We start from the raw sequence: 20,064 nt of genomic DNA, 5'->3' as shown, positions 1-20,064 counted from the left end.
TGATGTTTCTTCAGGGGTGCCTTGATGTTTCTTCAGGGGTGCCTTGATCTTTCTTCAGGGGTTCCTTGATGTTTCTTCAAGGGTTCCTTGATGTTTCTTCAGGGGTGCATTGATGTTTCTTCAGGGGTTCCTTGATGTTTCTTCAGGGGTGCCTTGATGTTTCTTCAGGGGTTCCTTGATGTTTTTTTAGGGGTTCTTTGATGTTTCTTCAGGGGTTCCTTGATGTTTCTTTAGGGGTTCCTTGATGTTTCTTCAGGGGTTCTTTGATGTTTCTTCAGGGGTTCCTTGATGTTTCTTTAGGGGTTCCTTGATGTTTCTTTAGGGGTGCCTTGATGTTTCTTCAGGGGTTCCTTGATGTTTCTTCAGGGGTGCCTTAATGTTTCTTCAGGGGTTCCTTAATGTTTCTTCAGGGGTTCCTTGATGTTTCTTCAGGGGGGTCTTGATGTTTCTTCAGGGGTTCCTTGATGTTTCTTCAGGGGTTCCTTGATGTTTCTTCAAGTGTTCCTTGATGTTTCTTCAGGGGTTCCTTGATGTTTCTTCAGGGGTTCCTTGATGTTTCTTCAGGGGTTCCTTGATGTTTCTTCAGGGGTGCCTTGATGTTTCTTCAGGGGTTACTTGATGTTTCTTCAGGGGTGCCTTGATGTTTCTTCAAGGGTTCCTTGATGTTTCTTCAGGGGTGCCTTGATGTTTCTTTAAGGGTTCCTTGATGTTTCTTCAGGGGTGCCTTGATGTTTCTTCAGGGGTGCCTTGATGTTTCTTCAGGGGTGTCTTGATTTTTCTTCAGGGGTTCCTTGATGTTTCTTCAGGGGTTTCTTAATGTTTCTTCAGGAGTGCCTTGATGTTTCTTCAGGGGTTCCTTGATGTTTCTTCAGGGGGGTCTTGATGTTTCTTCAGGGGTTCCTTGATGTTTCTTTAAGGGTTCCTTGATGTTTCTTCAGGGGTTACTTAATGTTTCTTCAGGGGTGCCTTGATCTTTCTTCAGGGGTTCCTTGATGTTTCTTCAGGGGGGTCTTGATGTTGCTTCAGGGGTTCCTTGATGTTTCTTTAAGGGTTCCTTGATGTTTCTTCAGGGGTTCCTTAATGTTTCTTCAGGAGTGCCTTGATGTTTCTTCGGGTGTTCCTTGATGTTTCTTCAGGGGTTCCTTGATGTTTCTTCAGGGGTTCCTTGATGTTTCTTCAGGGGTGCATTGATGTTTCTTCAGGGGTTTCTTGATGTTTCTTCAGGGGTTCCTTGATTTTTCTTCAGGGGTGCATTGGCAAAATGCCTAGAAATTTCTCAAAAATGCTGTTCAAGCCAGTATGCGGATGAAGCCTGCATTTTAGTTACACAAAGCCTTAGGTTTTCATTGTGCACCATTATGACCTTCTAGCTTCCGGCATGCTAACAACCATTGATGTCATGAGTTGTCGTCTTCACAGCATCCTTATTTGACCATCCCCTGCCCCTCTCTGTCAGCGCTGGGGTTACATTAGTTGTCTGAGAGAGAAAAACTGAGGGGGAAGAGAAACATTTGAATACTAGTCAGTACCAGTGTGCAAAACTGTATTGGATTTGGAAGAATAAATCACCTCTAACATTGGGTGTTCTACGTGTGTGGATGTTGATGTATTATGTAAAACTATTTGAATAGAATTCCATAGTTCCAGAGGGTGCCTTGAGATTGTCCATAGTTTAAAAAGGGTGCCTTGAGTGATAAAAATTAGAGAAACACTGGCCTAGTCTATCAAAACAATGCACTACCTGTGTGGCCAGTACCGGGGCAAGGTCATCTAGAGCCCAGGGCGGACATGCCAAACTGCGCCCCCCCCAAGATGTATGGGAATTATGCATCAGTAAAAATACCCCCTACAAAACACCTATCTGCATGCCTACACTCTAAGCATAAATTCCCCCTCCTCCCAGTACAAATCCGCCCCACTTTTGAAATTCCACCCTCCCAGCACACATCCCCCCCATCCCTGAAACCCCCCCCCAGATTAATTGTCCCCCACCCCCAAACATCACCCCCAGCACAACTATTCTGCCACTAAAATTTCCTCTCCTATTACACATTTTGCCCCCCTCACTTCAAATCCCCCCTCCCAGCACAAATATCCCCTCAATCCCCCTTCTAGCACAAATCTTCTTTCCACTTCCCCCCTCCCAACACAAATCTCCCTGAATTACCACTCTTAGCACCCCCCTCCTACATTTCCCCTCCTAGAACAATACTTATCCCCTGTTGCCCCACAAATTCCCCCTTCCAACACAAATCCCCTCCCCCCAATCTCCTTGTGGTGCCCTGTCTCTCAAGATACTACAGTATCAAGGGCAGCTGCCTCTCCTGCCCTCCCATTGTCCAGGCCAGTGGCGGCTGGTACTCCATGGGTCGGGGGGGGCGGCAGACGGACCACACCATACACCCCCCAGACCACAGAAGCCCGCCGACCATACCCCCCCCCCTCCGATCACCAGCTCACTCACCCTCAGACTCCTCCGTGGGTCGGGCTTCCCCTGCGCCTCCTCCCTCCTCCTTGGCCAATGGCATAGCTTCTCCTTTCGGCCAATCAAGAAACGGGTCTCAGGACCCACTTCCTGATTGGCCAGGAGGAGAATCAGTGTGGCAATAGCGAATATTCATCCGCTATTGTCACACAACTGGGTGGGCTCAGGGCACAGTGCTCTGCGCCCCGAGCCCACCCTTTTTTTAAGCCTATTAGAGCCTCTGGCTCTAATCACATGCTTCAAAAAAAAAAAAAAAAAACCCATTGGAATCCATGCATCTGGCACCCTGCATGTAGATTAGGGGGCTGGATTCATGGTTTGGGGGGCGGCGCCCCCAATGGACAGGCCGCCACTGGTCCGGGCAGCTGTTAAAAGAGAGAAAGAGAGTAATTGCACTGAGCCACTAAGAGCTCCTTCTAATGGCTACACGTCTCTGCATTAAATACAGTACGGAATTATGGAAGAGCAAGCTTGTGAATACGTGACAGTCATATCATACTAAACTGTAAATATGCACAGAGCGTACACTCCACTTCCCCTTTAATGAGTAATCTGAGATGGACCCTCTGCGGCTCTGCACACAGAATTGGGGTCAGTATGAACATATGTTCCCCTGTATCATGCGTCAGGACACAATAGCGGTAATTAGTGCAGAGGATAATTGGAGTGTCTTATCCTGACAGGCCTCCTCATCGGCTATTCTTTGAAAAAAAAAAACCTCCTTTTTGGCAGAGCTTCAACACCGGCTCACATTCGATGACAAGATCTTCCATATCTGGCGTCTCCGAATTTCTCCCACAATTCCTCCTCACGTCGTACCAAAGAATGAAACAAAAAGAAACAAAAATCATCTGCAGTAAACATCTACATCTTTAACTGCTGCATCTTCGATCGTTTTTTTTTTCTTGAGGGACCTTTCTGAAGCAATTGAGAACCAGAAGCTATTGAGAACAGGATGACGAAGACAAGATTTTATGTGTAGGTGTGAAGCATCGTCAGAGCTATCCTTGAGATTTTATTTTATTTTTTTATGGAGTTGAAAACTCTTTGTTAAGTGTTTGTAATGATTTGTTGCAAAAAAAAAAAAAAAAGCAGCAAAGTGTTACAATGTGAAAAAAAGATAAGGAAGCCGTTTCTCATCAAAGGTTCTCATGTACCCATGTATGTCCCCTTTGAAAACGTCATCTATGACGAAACGACGTTAGGTCACGGCGTGCTGATGTCATTTCCGGTAGCGTCCGATGAGTGCGGATGTGCAGAGCCATCCGGCCGGCGGCTGATACAAACGTTTTCTTTGCCAAATTACCTGTGAGTGTATTACCTTCATTTTATTAAATTTTTGTACGTTTTTACACTATGGCAGCCTTTTTCTTTCATGTTTTGTGCATTTGAGGCCCAACACCATTGAGCATCAGTGGCAATCCTACCACCTATCCAACATCCTGATTTACTTAAGGTTGCAGTCCGGTAAATCGTTTTTTGTTGCAGAGTGCGATCACTGGGTGCAGCGGAGTCCATTCAGATCAGACATTGTGGAGTAACAGGAACTGGCTTCTTTATTGGAACATAAAACAGAAAGCAAAGATGTCACCTTTTTGTAAAAAGAACACAGACAGGAAGAAATAACCAACAAGTTCAGTGCAGTGTACAGGATATTACAACACATCATAGAAAATGCATAGCATATCACTGAGCATTAGTGACATCTAGTGTCCTATTTATGAACTGCAGTTAATCTGTAATAGGCTAAGCTTTAAAGTTGTTGTATCTCCAACAGTTTTTTCATCTGTGGGGATCTCATTGTCTATCCACCTTAGGACATCAATGCCCAAACAAGGTTTCATCTGGTAAGAGGCTTGAAGGTGTCGTTGTACCTGATTGCTGGGTGGAGTGTTATTTGTCCACATTTATGAATGTTATGCATCCAGTCTGGTAAGGGACTGACCAATTGGTGGTGGATTACACTAATTCTTTTCGGTAAAGAATACCTTGATTGCTCTACCTGGTTTTGGCTTTCCTTTATCTTTTTTTGTGGATGTTTACCTTGAATCCGGTAAGCAGCATTAATGTTGGTGGTGGATTAACCTATTCCTTTTTCACACTAATTTTCCAGTTTTGGGTTAACCACTTGCCGACTGCCTAACGACGATTTACGTCGGCAGTCAGCCCCTCACAGGCAAAGCGACGTAGGTCTACGTCGCTAGCCTGTGAGGCTCTAGGGAGCGAGTGCGCGCCGCCGGAGGCTCACGGACCCCCCCGCCCGTGTGCCCGGCGGACTCGATGTCCGCCGGGCACTCGCGATTGTCCGTTTCAGCGGGAGAAAGGTAGGCGGCTAATGTAAACAAAGCCGCCTGTCATTCTTCCCTGTGTAAGCATGGAGATCATACGGTTCTGCTATGTAGGACCGTTGATCTCTGTTCTTACACCTCAAGCCACATCCAATCACAGTTAGAATCACGCCCCTAGGGACATACTTAACCCCTCCCTCTCAAAAAAAGTTAACCCCTTCACTGCCAGTGCCATTTTTACAGTAACAGTGCATATTTATAGCACTGATTACTGTAGTAATGTCACTGGTAACCCCAAAAGTGTCAAAAATGTCAGTCAAGGGTCCGATCTGTCTGTCGCAGTCCCGCAAAAAAAATCGCAGATCGCCGCCATTACTCGTTAAAAAAAAAAAACAAAAATGACAAAATTCTTTCCCTTAGTAAACGCGATAACTTTTGCGCAAACCAATCAAAATACACTTTTTGCGATTTTTTTTTTACCAAACATATGTAGCATAAAACAAATTGGCCTAAAATGTTAAAAAATTTAGATTTTTACATTTTTTTGGGGGAATTTCATATAAAAAAAATGTGAAAAATATTGTTATTTTTGCAAAATTGACGCTGTTTTTTTGTTTATAGCGCATGATCAAAAAATCGCACAGGTGATCAAATACCACCAAAAGAAAGCTCTTTTTGTGGGAAAAAAAGGACGCCAAATTAGTTTAGGTACAGCGTCGCACGACCGTTAAAGTCACGCAGTGCCGAATCGCAAAATAGGCCCTGGTCTGAAAGGGGGTAAAATCTTCAGGGGCTTAAGTGGTTAAATCACTGGTGAAATACTGTTATTAGTTATACATATTTGTTTGTGGGATTTTACGCTATGGCGTTCTTCATTTTTTTCTATGATTTTACCCATCCAAATCTTTGAGAGGTCTATCACGGATATCTACCAACAATATCAAGATCGTTGATTAGGATCCTGGGCCTTTGTTATACTGTGCTCTGGTAAGCATATTACCAAGGGGGAATCTGGATTGACACCATTTCTTCACATAATTCACCATTCACCTTTGGACTAATTTTGGACATTTATTTTGATTATTGATTGATTTTCGAACTTTCCTATCACTTGACAATTTTTGGACATTTATTTGGTCCTACATCACTAAACCGCGACTTTTTATTTACATATTTTCTAAGGGTGTGGTCACACTTGAAGTTGCGGCTTATATTACCATTTATCACTTCTAGCGCGGTTACTCTCCTTTATATTACATTTCTCATGTACCCATGTCATGGTAGATCTAGTAGTAGTTGGCTACATTCAACTGGACTTGTTCTGTTAAGTTGAAGATGGTTCATGGCTTTTCTATGGCACCTCTTCAGTTTGAATGATACCCCAACATTGACATCCATAAAGGTAGCCCAGAAATCCAAACATCATGGAATGTGTCAAGGCAGATGTAAAATTGCCCAAGAACAGGATGGGAGGTGTGAAAAAAATTGTGAAATCTCATCCCTAGTCTCAGGGAAGTCTGCATGTAGAGGGGTGTTGGGAAATGCCACTTCTATTCCACTCTGCTTTTATGGGCAAGTTGCAGTTTCCAGTTTTCCCACTAGGGGTTTCCCATTTCTTCTAGATCAGAGGTCTCCAAACTACAACCTCTGGGCCACATGTGGCCCTCTACAAATTTTTCTACTCAACCAGAAACAAATTTTCTCGTATTTGCACAGTGTAGGTAGGCAGACCACCAGCCTTATAACAAACAATGGTTATGAGCAGTGGCGGCTGGTGTATATGGGGGCGCAGGGGCGCCACCCCCCATCCATGTGTCCGGCCCCCTAATCTACATGCGGGGCACCGGGCGCATGGAGATCAATTTTTTTTTTTAACCATGTGATTAGAGCCAGAGGCTCTCGTAGGCTAAAAAAAGGGTGGGCTCGGGGCGCAGAGCAGAGCGCCCCGAGCCCACCCAGTTGTGTGACATTAACGAATGTCTATTGTCACACGGATCCTCCTCCTGGCCAATCAGGAAGCGGGTTTTGAGACCCGTTTCCCGATTGGCCGAAAGGAGAAGCCATGCCATTGGGCATGGAGGAGGAGGGAGGAGATGCAGAAGACAGGGGGAAGAAGCCGAAGCCGCCGCCTGCTGCTGCATCCAGGCAGGGTGAGTGAGGGGGGTGGGGTCCTGTCTCTCCTGTCCTGTCTTTTCTGTCTCGCTGTGGCCTGGGGGGGGGGGGGGGGGACACGGTGTGCAGCGGCCTGGTGTGGTCCGGGAGGGGGGGGAGCTATGAGTGGCCAGAACTTCTTTGCTATGGTGCTGGAGGACAGCCCAGTTGCACCAAAGAAACACATGATGCTTATTTAGAGCTGCGGCATCAAGGGCCATCCCAGCATTCAAAAGAGGACCTGCACCACCTTTCGCCCCCTCTCCAGACCTGCTATGTATGCCTCTCATTATGTTTCTGAAGATTGTAAGTTGGGACAGGGGGACTGAGGACTTATGTGAAGGAAGAGTTCTAATGTTCAAGGGTGGACTTCTGATGTGAAATTAATTCTTGGAACGTGTGATATAATGCGGCCCTCATACTCAATTGTTTACCTACCCCTGCTCTAGAGCTAAGGTATGTATATAATTGGCCACTAGTTAGTGGCAGGTTTGTATTAATGAAGACTTACTGCAAGAAGGTCATGCAGTGATTTTATTCCTGGCCCCCATGGGAAAGTTGAGTCCTTCTGTGCCACTATGTAAGAGCTCCGTATGCCAGACTTCCCCTTATAGGGGGACATAGTGGACACCTTCCTTTCAAGTGGGCTTCATCCAGGGAGTGTAAGAACCTTGTTGAAGTATACCCAATTAAGTGGGCAAAAGATGGAAACTGCTGTTATGAAGTGAACATTGCCAAGTCAAATATGGACTGCCAAGTTGCCACTTATGTTCCAGTAAACCAAAAGAAAAAGAAAAAACTGGATTTGTCTCTTTTTTACCACTGGTTTGGTGAAGAAGAGTTGTCCCACTAGTTGGTGTATGGCTTGGTTTGTGAGTAAGGACTTGGCTCACTCTGGCGTATTTTGAGCTGATAGAGGTTGGGTAAAAAAGGGTTTTGTTGACCGGGTTCTGATGACTGGTCCCCTATCTGATCCATGTACCTGGAGAATCGAGTCCCTGTAGCTTTTGGGTGGGTTGTGTGACTTATGTTCCAGTAAACCAAAAAAAAAAAGAAGGAAGAACTTGGATTTGTTTCTTCTTTGCCACTGTTTGGATGAAGAAGGGTTGGCTCACTGGTTGGTGTGTGCCCTATACATCAAAGAGTGTTTAAGGACTTGGCTCATTCTGGCTCAGCTGGGGCTGATAAAGGTTGGGTGAAAAAGGTATAAGCTCTCTTTACCCACCAGTCTGCGACCAACCGAATTGACCTGTCCAACAGTATGCGTTAAAAACAGGGGTTCGGTTGCACTCATTTGCAAATATATGCGTAAGCCACAGAGCCCCGAAAAGGCACCCCGTTATCTGTGGTCCTAACTCTAAATTTTTAAAGCATACTGTTGGACAGGTCAATTCGGTTGGTCGCAGACTGGTTGTTAAGGAGATCTTGGAATCTTTTTGTGTCTTGTTATATGCGTTGCCCTTCCAATACTTCTTGCCGCAGAGACCAGTTACAGGTGTGGGCAGTAACCATTTGTTTGTGCTTTGGGTGAAAAAGGGTTGGCCCACAGGTTCTCATGAAAGGTCCCCTGTCCGATCCATGTTCCTGGAGACTCGAGACCCTTCATCTTTTGGGTCGGTTGTGTGACTCAGCCTTCAAGGGCCTCGACCAGTGAAAAAAGACTGCTGCCAATGTACAGTATCTCTATTGTAAAGTGAGAGTTTATGTTAGCCCTTTGATGAAGGCCTTTGGTCTTGTGGGATGGAGCCGGTATCGATGATGTTAATCCTTCAATTCACATGGCTGAAGGTGTAAATTGTTGTCAAATCACAAGGTTAGAGATGAAAGAAATGGCATTATATGTGTTGAAGGCCCCCACTCCTGTTCAGGGATGGTTGTTCCTATTTGACATACGGTCTCTTTCACACCTCCTGTGAACCAGTTATCCTCTCTATCAAAAATGTCTGACCTCCATAGAATTTCCCTTTTCAGGTGTATGAAGAATGCTTACATAGTTACATTTTTTTATATCCTTCATTTTTCAATAAGAAAAAGTTTACAGAAAACAAAGGGGTAGTACAACATGCCTTCGTCAGAGGGTGTACAGAACAAGAATGTGAAAAACGGGTTTTGCACAGGAAATGTTTACAACTAGAGAGAACCATATGGTTGTCAGCATATTATTGCAAGTAAATGTCCAGTATGAGGGAGGATTGAATGTTCAGAAGGGGGAAATCAAGGAGCAAAGGTGTGATGAAAAAGATGGGGAAAAAAGGGGAAGCTATCAAAGAGAAGAGAAGAGGCCAGGAATAGGCAGTATGGAGGAAAATAAAGTGAGGAAGATTGATGGCGGTGGTACGAATGTCCAGAAGGGGGAAGTCAAGGAGGAAAACTGTGATAAAAATATGGAAAAAAAGGAGAAGCTATCTGAGAGAAGAGAAGAGAAGAGAAGAGGAGAGGCGGTATGTGTAAAACAATAAGGGAGGAAAATCTATGGCGTAAAAAGAATGCCAGATTATCTGGATGAGTGAAATCAGTACATTTCTGGGAGTTATCTTATGCCTTGGTTCTGAAAGGGAAGGGATCAGTTTTGGACAAGACCAGAATATGTGGAGAAAGAAGCTAGCCTTCCCCATAGCTGAGCTCCTCCATCCGCCATAGCTAAGCTCAGTGAGCTCCTTCTTCCCCCAAAGCTGAATTCCTCCATCCCTCATAGCTGAGGTCTTCAAACCCCGAAAGCTGAGCTCCCTGAGCTAATTCATCCTTCAAAGCTGAGGTCCTACATCCTCCATAGCTGAGCTCCTTTATCACCCATTGCTGAGCCCCTCCATCCCTCATAGCTGAGGTCCTCCATCCCCCAAAGCTGAGCTCCCTGAGCTCCTTCATCCCTCATAGCTGAGGTCCTACATCCTCCATAGCTGAGCTCCCTGAGCTCCTTCATTGCCCATAGCTGAGTCCCTCCATCCCTCATAGCTGAGGTTCTCCATCCCCCAAAGCTGAGCTCCCTGAGCTCCTTCATCCCTAATAGCTGAGGTCCTACATCCTCCATAGCTGAGCTCCCTGAGCTCCTTCATTGCCCATAGCTGAGTCCCTCCATCCCTCATAGCTGAGGTCCTCCATCCCCCAAAGCTGAGCTCCCTGAGCTCCTTCATCCCTCATAGCTGAGGTCCTACATCCTCCATAGCTGAGCTCCCTGAGCTCCTTCATTGCCCATAGCTGAGTCCCTCCATCCCTCATAGCTGAGGTTCTCCATCCCCCAAAGCTGAGCTCCCTGAGCTCCTTCATCCCTAATAGCTGAGGTCCTACATCCTCCATAGCTGAGCTCCCTGAGCTCCTTCATTGCCCATAGCTGAGTCCCTCCATCCCTCATAGCTGAGGTTCTCCATCCTCCAAAGCTGAGCTCCCTGAGCTCCTTCATCCCTCATAGCTGAGGTCCTACATCCTCCATATATATTAAAAAAGAATAGCGCAACCATGCAAAAGAAATGACTATCAAATATGGAGACAATCCATAAATAAAAATGGGGATTTAGTTCCACCATATGGCCATATCGTGCTCAAGCCCACCACTGCGTCAAAGTACCCCATTATCAGTGGGTCCTACACTATCCATAAAAAAGGGGTGAATCCAGCCTCTCTTACCCTTGTAGATAACACTCCTTGCTGGGAAGGTGTGCTAATGCACTGCAGGGGACTCCTCCTATATCTACTTGATAGAGGACACCAATAGAGTACAGGTGTGTGTGGGGGATGGGATGCTCGACCTCAGAAGTCTGGTCAGACCGAATACATAATAAACAAGCAAAAAATTGGGGGAGCAAACCCTGAACATGTATATCTAAAGCCGGTGCAGCTATGGACCAAGCAACATGTATATTAAAAAAGAATAGCGCAACCATGCAAAAGAAATGACTATCAAATATGGAGACAATCCATAAATAAAAATGGGGATCCTCCATAGCTGAGCTCCTTCATTGCCCATAGCTGAGTCCCTCCATCCCTCATAGCTGAGGTTCTCCATCCCCCAAAGCTGAGCTCCCTGAGCTCCTTCATCCCTCATAGCTGAGGTCCTACATCCTCCATAGCTGAGCTCCTTCATTGCCCATAGCTGAGTCCCTCCATCCCTCATAGCTGAGGTTCTCCATCCCCCAAAGCTGAGCTCCCTGAGCTCCTTCATCCCTAATAGCTGAGGTCCTACATCCTCCATAGCTGAGCTCCCTGAGCTCCTTCATCGCCCATAGCTGAGCTCCTCCATCCCTCATAGCTGAGGTCCTCCATCCCCCAAAGCTGAGCTCCCTGAGCTCCTTCATCCCTCATAGCTGAGGTCCTACATCCTCCATAGCTGAGCTCCTTCATTGCCCATAGCTGAGTCCCTCCATCCCTCATAGCTGAGGTTCTCCATCCTCCAAAGCTGAGCTCCCTGAACTCCTTCATCCCTAATAGCTGAGGTCCTACATCCTCCATAGCTGAGCTCCCTGAGCTCCTTCATCGCCCATAGCTGAGCTCCTCCATCCCTCATAGCTGAGGTCCTCCATTCCCCAAAGCTGAGCTCCCTGAGCTCCTTCATTGCCCATAGCTGAGCTCCTCCATCCCTCATAGCTGAGGTCCTCCATCCCTGAAAGCTGAGCTCCGTGAGCTCCTTCATCCCTCATAGCTGAGGTCCTACATCCTCCATAGCTGAGCTCCTTCATCGCCCATAGCTGAGCCCCTCCATCCCTCATAGCTGAGGTCCTCCATCCCCAAAAGCTGAGCTCCCTGAGCTCCTTCATCCCTCATAGCTGAGGTCCTACATCCTCCATAGCTGAGCTCCTTCATTGCCCATAGCTGAGCCCCTCCTCCATCCCTCATAGCTGAGGTTCTCCATCCCCCAAAGGTGAGCTCCCTGAGCTCCTTCATCCCCCATAGCTAAGCTCCTTCATCTTCCATGGCTGAGCTCCTCCATCCCTCATAGCTGAGGTCTTCCACCCCCTTATTCAGTTTGTTCCTCGTCACTGAACTCTTTCTAATTCAACAACGTCTTTCCTGAGGATTGGTGACCAAGACTGAACTGCATATTCCAGATGAGGGTAAACCTGTGTTTTGAAAAAGCGTAGAATGATTATTTTTATTTGTGGAACGTATGTAGACAAAAAGAAGAGCTGATTGAAGAGTGAAGCACACATCGATCATTATCTTTAGATCTTTGTGATAGATACAATGTTGTGGAACCTCCATTTAAAGGGCACCACCAACAATTTTTTTTTTTTACTATAGTTTGGGCAGAATGCTTGAATCATGATTTTAGTCAATCCAGGATTACAGTAAAAGCCTCTAAACAAAAGCAGACAATTTCCCGACCGGGACAAGCGCACCTTTTCCCCCTCATGAGGGTAACAAGTGTTCATAGCAAGCCTCACTAGCCTCGGTGCATTACACTTAACATTAATAATGGATTTGGATGGGCACGCTTGGATTCCTAGCCAAGTGAAATCCTCTCTGACATGGACAGCCTTGTAAATCTCTGCTCAGGCATTCTCCGCATCTTGTTCTGTGACGCGCGATGTTCAGGTAAAGCGATGTGCATGCCCCGCAGCTCCGCTAATGCTCATCGTAGTTGAAAATGAGCTTTTCCAAACAGAAGATATGGATGGTGTACATTAGTTTTGTGACGTGTCTGTGGCATATGAACCATGATGAGCTGCAGGCGCACACACACTTCCCCGCCCGCCCCGCCATCGTTATCTCCCTTTCAAAGCTTTTTTATCCTCTGGCGGCTCCGGGGCAGCGAGGAACATGAAGAATGGAAAGCTATATGAGTCTATGAATGTATTAGGAATCGTATGTGATAAGGATGTGCCGCCGAGCTGTACGTGAAAGAGCATAATGTTGCGGTGGAAGTATCGCCGTGTAACGTAGACCTTGTAGGATTAGACACTAAAAGGATTAATGGCGGCTTATGTGTAGCCGTGAAAGTTACTCATGGGCATAAATGACAACAGAGTCCGTTGGGGGGATGCATAGGAATCTGAATGTGGAGTGTTGGAGGGGATATTCCTCCTATCGCTTTACAGGGATCAATAAGACAATCCTTTAATCTAGACATGAATTCCTTAAAGTGGACCTTTCAGGAACTACATTTCTACCTGACTAATGCTTTATTTACAGCAACAGTATCATTTTTCAGAAAAGCACCATCTTTTACCACCCGGTGACTTTGTCAACACCTTACACCAACCGAAAAATGACAGAATAAAACTCGCAAACGCATGGGAATTTAAAGCTGCACCCAAAAACAGCAAATCACAGCATTCCAAAAAGTCACATTTTTATTTAATTACATGATTAAAATGAATTTTTTTTATTACATATACACAGGGCTTTTTAGGTGCAGGAACTCCCACTTTTCGGGGTTACCCCTTGTCTCTGCCCCCTACCTACCTCCGAGCACCATTCCTTGGTTCCACCCTCTACCCACCTCCCAGTACTGCCCCTTTTTAGAGAATACAGAATCAAGTATCATTTGTATGGGATTTGTTAATGATAACAAGAAAAGAAGAAAAATAACAACAAAGGACCCCCCAGAAACAGTAGATCCCACCAGCAACAACGGACCAGCCACAACAAAATACCCACCAGACAACAATAGACCCTCAGCAGCAACAGCAGATCTCCCCACAGACAGCATCAATAGACCCTCCAGCAGCCATTTACAATAGATGGTTCCCTCAACAGTAGATCCCTCTCAGCAACATCTGACCCCCCCCAAGCAACATAAGACCAACCCCAGCAACAATAGACCCCCTCTGTAAAAATAGATCCCTTCCAGAGACAATAGGTCCCCCAGGAGCAACAGTAGACCTCCACAGCAACAATAAACCCCCCGCAAAAATATATCACCTCCAGCAACAATAGATCACCTACCAGCCAGCATCAAAAGACACCTGTTGCAAAGCCCAGAACCCCTTGCCATTACATACATTCAGTGCTGGAGCTGCCGGAACTGCGCTCCCCCGCGTTCCTGCTGAAAAAAAGCCCTGCATATACATAAGTATATATAAAAAACGATGAGTAGTTGTATGATAGCATATAGGATGTATTTTAAGTGGCTGGAATTGGCATGCCAGCCTTTTTTTCAATAGAGATTTCTTTGCATGTTAATTCCGGTGTTGAGCTTCAATTGCAGCTTTTCTGCTGGAGATCTGCTTAGGCGGGACTCCGATTTTTTGTTTTGCATATAGAAATAGCCTAACACGCGTTTCGTGAAGGAACGTTCACTTCTTCAGGAGCTGCAGTATCTTTCAAAAGTGAGTACACTTCTCACATTTTTGTAAATATTTTATTCTATCTTTTCATGTGACAACACTGAAGAAATGACACTTTGCTACAATGTAAAGTAGTGAGTGTACAGCTTGTATAACAGTGTAAATTTGCTGTCCCCTCAAAATAACTCAACACACAGCCATTAATGTCTAAACCGCTGGCAAGAAAAGTTAGTACATCCCTAAGTGAAAATGTCCCAATTGGCCTCAATTAGACATGTTCCCTCCCCGGTGTCATGTGACTCGTTAGTGTTACAAGGTCTCAGGTGTGAATGGGGAGCAGGTGTGTTAAATTTGGTGTTATCGCTCTCACTCTCTCATACTGGTCACTGGAAGTTCAACATGACACCTCATGGCAAAGAACTCTCTGAGGATCTAAAAAAAAAGAATTGTTGCTCTACAAAAAGATGGCCTAGGCTATAAGAAGATTGCCAAGACCCTGAAACTGAGCTGCAGCATGGTGGCCAAAACCATATAGTGGTTTAACAGGACAGGTTCCACTCAGAACAGGCCTCGTCATGGTCGACCAAAGAAGTTAAGTGCACGTGCTCAGCGTCATATCCAGAGGTTTTCTTTGGGAAATAGAGGTATGAGTGCTGCCAGCATTGCTACAGAGGTTGAAGGGGTGGGGGGTCAGCCTGTCAGTGCTCAGACCATACGCCGCACACTGCATCAAATTGGTCTGCATGGCTGTCGTCCCAGAAGGAAGCCTCTTCTAAAGAAGATGCACAGAAAAGCCCGCAAACAGTTTGCTGAAGACAAGCAGACTAAGGACATGAATTACTGGAACCATCTCCTGTGGTCTGATGAGACCAAGATAAACTTATTTGGTTCAGATGGTGTCAGGCGTGTGTGGGGGCAACCAGGTGAGGAGTACAAAGACAAGTGTGTCTTCCCTACAGTCAAGCATGGTGGTGGGAGTGTCATGGTCTGGGGCTGCATGAGTGCTGCCGCCATTGGGGAGCTACAGTTCATTGAGGGAACCATGAATGCCAACATTTACTGTGACATACTGAAGCAGAGCATGATCCCCTCCCTTCAGAGACTGGGCCACAGGGCAATATTCCAACATAACGACCCCAAACACCTCTCCAAGATGACCACTGCTGTGCTAAAGAAGCTGAGGGTAAAGGTGATGGACTGGCCAAGCATATCTCCAGACCTAAACCCTATTGAGCATCTGTGGGGCATCCTCAAATGGAAGGCGGAGGAGCACAAGGTCTCTAACATCCACCAGCTCCGTGATGTCATCATGGAGGAGTGGAAGAGGACTCCAGTGGCAACCTGTGAAGCTCTGGTGAACTCCATGCCCAAGAGGGTTAAGGCAGTGCTGGAAAATAATGGCGGCCACACAAAATTTTGACACTTTGGGCCAATTTGGACATTTTAACTTAGGGGTGTACTCACTTTTGTTGCCAGCGGTTTAGACATTAATGGCTGTGTGTTGAGTTATTTTGAGTGGACAGTAAATTTACACTGTTATACAAGCTGTACACTCACTACTTTACATTGTAGCAAAGTGTCATTTCTTCAGTGTTGTCACATGAAAAGATAGAATAAAATATTTACAAAAATGTGAGGGGTGTACTCACTTTTGTGAGATACTGTATATGAATATGGTGATACAATAGGGGAGCCCAGTGTCAGGAGGGTGGCTGTAAAGAGCGGCATATTTTTCTGTGTTAGCTTTATCGGCGGTGTGCGCTGTCCGTGGTGCTGAAATAACTCGTAACTCGCTAATTGCTCACATTTGTACCGCCTGTTACCTCTGAATGACTCTCCTAATGATCCCACCACTCAAATCCCTTTTCATTCAGATTCAATACGGCCGCACGCTTTGACTCCTTCATCGCACTTCTCCTTAAGTCACCGCTGAACCATCGGCGCATTGTTGTTTTTTTTTTTTTTTACCGTCAATGATGCCAGTAACCATGGCAACCCTTCAACAGAACTCCGAGGCCGATCACTAAGCCAATCCAAAGTGATTTTCTGAAAATGTTTGCTGATTATCTCGTGCACCCCCCAACCACTTTTTTTTTTTCCGAGCCTCTTAATTCTTGGCCTTCAAGATGTTCATGTTGCATGATAATTACCCTTCTGAGCCTGCATTCTTTTATTTCTGTAATGAAAAGGTTAGAGCTGATTGCATCTTGCTAGAAATATCGCCGGAAAGTGCGTTTCAAGGGGAGGGGGGGGGGAGCTGGCTTCGAGAATCTGTCCTACGTGGGCGATTATCTTTGCAAAATATCTCTGTCAATAAGCTTGGCTTGTACGATCGGTAATTTGGATGACAGAACGGCGTACGATACACACACATTACACCATACGGCCTATGGATGTCTAAAGACGCCGTTCCTTTAACCACTTTACCACCGGAGGATTTTGCTGTCTTACGTCCAGGCCACTTTTTGCGATTCGGCACTGTGCGACTAACTGACAATTGCGCAGTCATGCGACGCCGTACCCAAACCAAATTTACGTCCTTTTTTTCCCACAAAGAGAGCTTTCTTTTGGTGGTATTTGATCACCTGTGCGATTTTTACTTTTTGCGCTATAAACAAAAAAAGAGCGACAATTCTGAAAAAATAACAATATTTTTCACATTTTTTTATATGAAATTCCCCCCAAAAAAATGTAAAAATCTAAATTTTTTTATCATTTTTGGCCAATTTGTTTTCTGCTATATATTTTTGGTAAAAAAAAAAATCGCAATAAGCGTATTTTGATTGGTTTGCGTAAAAGTTATTGCGTTTACAAACTAAGGGAAAGATTTTTGTCATTTTTGGTGTTTTTTTTTTTTAACGAGTAATGGCGGCGATCTGCGATATTTTTTGCGGGACTGCGACATTGCGGCGGACAGATCGGACCCTTGACTGACATTTTTGACACTTTTAGGGGTACCAGTGACATTACTGCAGTAATCAGTGCTATACATATGCACTGTTACTGTAAAAATGACACTGGCAGGGAAGGGGTTAATTTTTATTGGAGAGGGAGGGGTTAATGTATGCCTGGTGCTTACTGACGTGTGTGGGGGGGAGGTGACTGAGTGACACAGGGACAGATCGCATGTTCAGCTATGCTGAGCCCTGCAATCTGACCCTGTCTGTCACTTAGGAGATCCGCCCGATTTGTTTAGACAAGCGGGCGGATCTCCACACTCGATTCCCCGACGATCGGGGAAGAGCGGCGGTGATCACCGCATCTCCTCCCCTGGCTCAACTCCTGTTGTGACTGAAAAAAGCGGGAGCGAGCCTCCGGCGGGGTGGAGTCCAGCGACGTAGGTCTACGAGCAGAGGTAAAGTGGTTACATTTATCATCTCACCTGACGCTGATATATGAAATGTTACTTTTTTTTGCTGACTTCCAGGTATGGATTTTATAGCATTGTTACATTGTTTCAGCTTGGATCAACGTACTAGAAGTATGCGTATGCCATACCTGTGGGATCCCACTGTAGTATTCACCACCATTACGGGGGTGATCACTGCAGTAGTACCAGTAGTAGCTGCTACTACAATATCCACTACTGTCTTCTGGGTCCTGTGCCAAGTGGCTGCCCTGCTGCCTAATAACCACAGGTGGTTGCTTGCTTGGCACGGGCACTATTCACAGAACGCCTGACATTGTTCTCAATAAATGCAAGGCATTCTCTGAATGGATGAGGTGGAGAGGCAAGACGGTGATGCCACGAACTCCCCCTTGTCCAATCCTAGAATGACTTGCATTCATTGAGAAAAATTCTTTGGCTTTGAATCACTATGCAGCAGGGCAGCCACTTGGCACGATACTTGGATGCTAGTGGCGATCATTATAGTATTGTCGAATATTGCATTTATTTTTTTGCTACGGGGATCCCACAGGTATGGCATATACTTACATTGGTCCAAGCTGCATTGATGTAACCATTCCAAAATCCATGCCTGGAATTCAGCTCTTTGCCCAGATACCACCAACAGATTTCCAAGATTTGCACCACTGCCAGATCTGTCACAAGGCCAATTAAATATTGTCCTCTACTTCCAATGGAATCTCTGTACATGGCAAGTAATTTTATCCAGGCACACCTGGCAGTAAAATGGGGGTTGGTCTCGCATGCCATGATCCCAGTAATGGGGTTCATTGGTCCAGCCCCTGTGCCGGATTATACAGTGTAAGGTTGGAGGTGGGAGTTGGATTGTGGGGGAAGGGGTGGAGGGGTGTTTGACATGGAAGCCAACAGGTCTCTCATTTTCCCTTAGTCGGCTTCCTGTAATACAGTGGAAGGTTAGAGGTGGGAAAGGGATTCCGGGGGAAGGGGTGGGGGAGGGGGGGTGGGGGGTGTTTGATATGGAAGCCAATGGGTCTCTCTTTTTCCCCTGGTGGGCTCCCTGTAATACAGTGGAGGGTTGGAGGTGGGAGAGGGATTCTGGGGAAGGGCTTGGGGGTGTTTCATATGGAAGCCAACGGGTCTCTCTTTTTCCCCTGGTGGGTTCCCTGTAATATAGACAGTGGAAGGTTGGAGATGGGAGAGGGATTCCGGGGGAAGGGGTGGGGGGGGGTGTTTGATATGGAAGTCAATGGGTCTCTCTTTTTCCCCCGGTGGGTTTCCTGTAATACAGTCGAAAGTTGGGGGTGGGAGAGGGTTTTTCCGGGGGAAGGGGTGGGGATGTGTTTGATATGGAAGCCAACGGTTCTCTCTTTTTCCTCCGGTGGGTTTCCTGTAATACAGTGGAAGGTTGGAGGTGGGAGAGGGATTGTGGGGGATGGGGTGGGGGGTGTTTGACATGGAAGCCAACAGGTCTCTCTTTTTCCCTTAGTCGGCTTCCTGTAATACAGTGGAAGGTTGGAGGGGGGAGAGGGATTTCGGGGGAAGGGATGGGGGGGTGTTTAATATGGAAGCCAATGAGTTTCTCTTTTTCCCCTGGTGGGCTCCCTGTAATACAGTGGAAGGTTGGAGGTGGGAGAGGGATTCCGGGGGAAGGGCTTGGGGGTGTTTGATATTGAAGCCAACGGGTCTCTCTTTTTCCCCTGGTGGGCTTCCTGTAATACAGTCGAAGGTTGGAGGTGGGAGAGGGATTCCGGGGAAGGGCTTAGGGGTGTTTGATATGGAAGCCAACGGGTCTCTCTTTTTCCTCCGGTGGGTTTCCTCTAATACAGTCGAAGGTTGGAGGTGGGAGAGGGATTCCGGGGGAAGGGGTGGGGGGGTGTTTGATATTGAAGCCAACGGGTCTCTCTTTTTCCCCTGGTGGGCTTCCTGTAATACAGTCGAAGGTTGGAGGTTGGAGAGGGATTCCGGGGAAGGGCTTGGGGGTTTTTGATATGGAAGCCAACGGGTCTCTCTTTTTCCCCTGGTGGGTTCCCTGTAATACAGACAGTGGAAGTTTGGAGATGGGAGAGGGATTCCGGGGGAAGGGGTGGGGGGTGTTTGATATGGAAGCCAATGGGTCTCTCTTTTTCCCCTCGTGGGCTCCCTGTAATACAGTGGAAGGTTGGAGGTGGGAGAGGGATTCCGGGGGAAGGCGTTTGGTGGTGGTGGGTGGGGGGTGTTTGATATGGAAGCCAATGGGTCTCTCTTTTTCCCCTGGTGGGCTTCCTGTAATACAGTGGAAGTTTGGAGGTGGGAGAGGGATTCCGGGGGAAGGGCTTGGGGGGTGTTTGATATGGAAGCCAACTAGTCTCTCTTTTTCCCCTGGTGGGCTCCCTGTAATACAGTGGAAGGTTGGAGGTGGGATAGGGATTCTGGGGGAAGGAGTGGGGGGGGGGATGTTTGATATGAAGCCAATGGGTCTCTCTTTTTCCCCTGGTGGGTTTCCTGTAATACAGTCGAAGGTTGGAGGTGGGAGAGGGATTCCGGGGGAAGGGGTGGGGGGTGTTTGATATG

The sequence above is a fragment of the Pelophylax lessonae genome, assembly GCF_965119305.1.
Source record: "Pelophylax lessonae genome assembly, chromosome: 2".
NCBI lineage: Eukaryota > Metazoa > Chordata > Amphibia > Anura > Ranidae > Pelophylax > Pelophylax lessonae.
The sequence above is the reverse complement of the archived record's forward strand: the minus strand, read 5'-3'. Positions refer to the sequence as shown.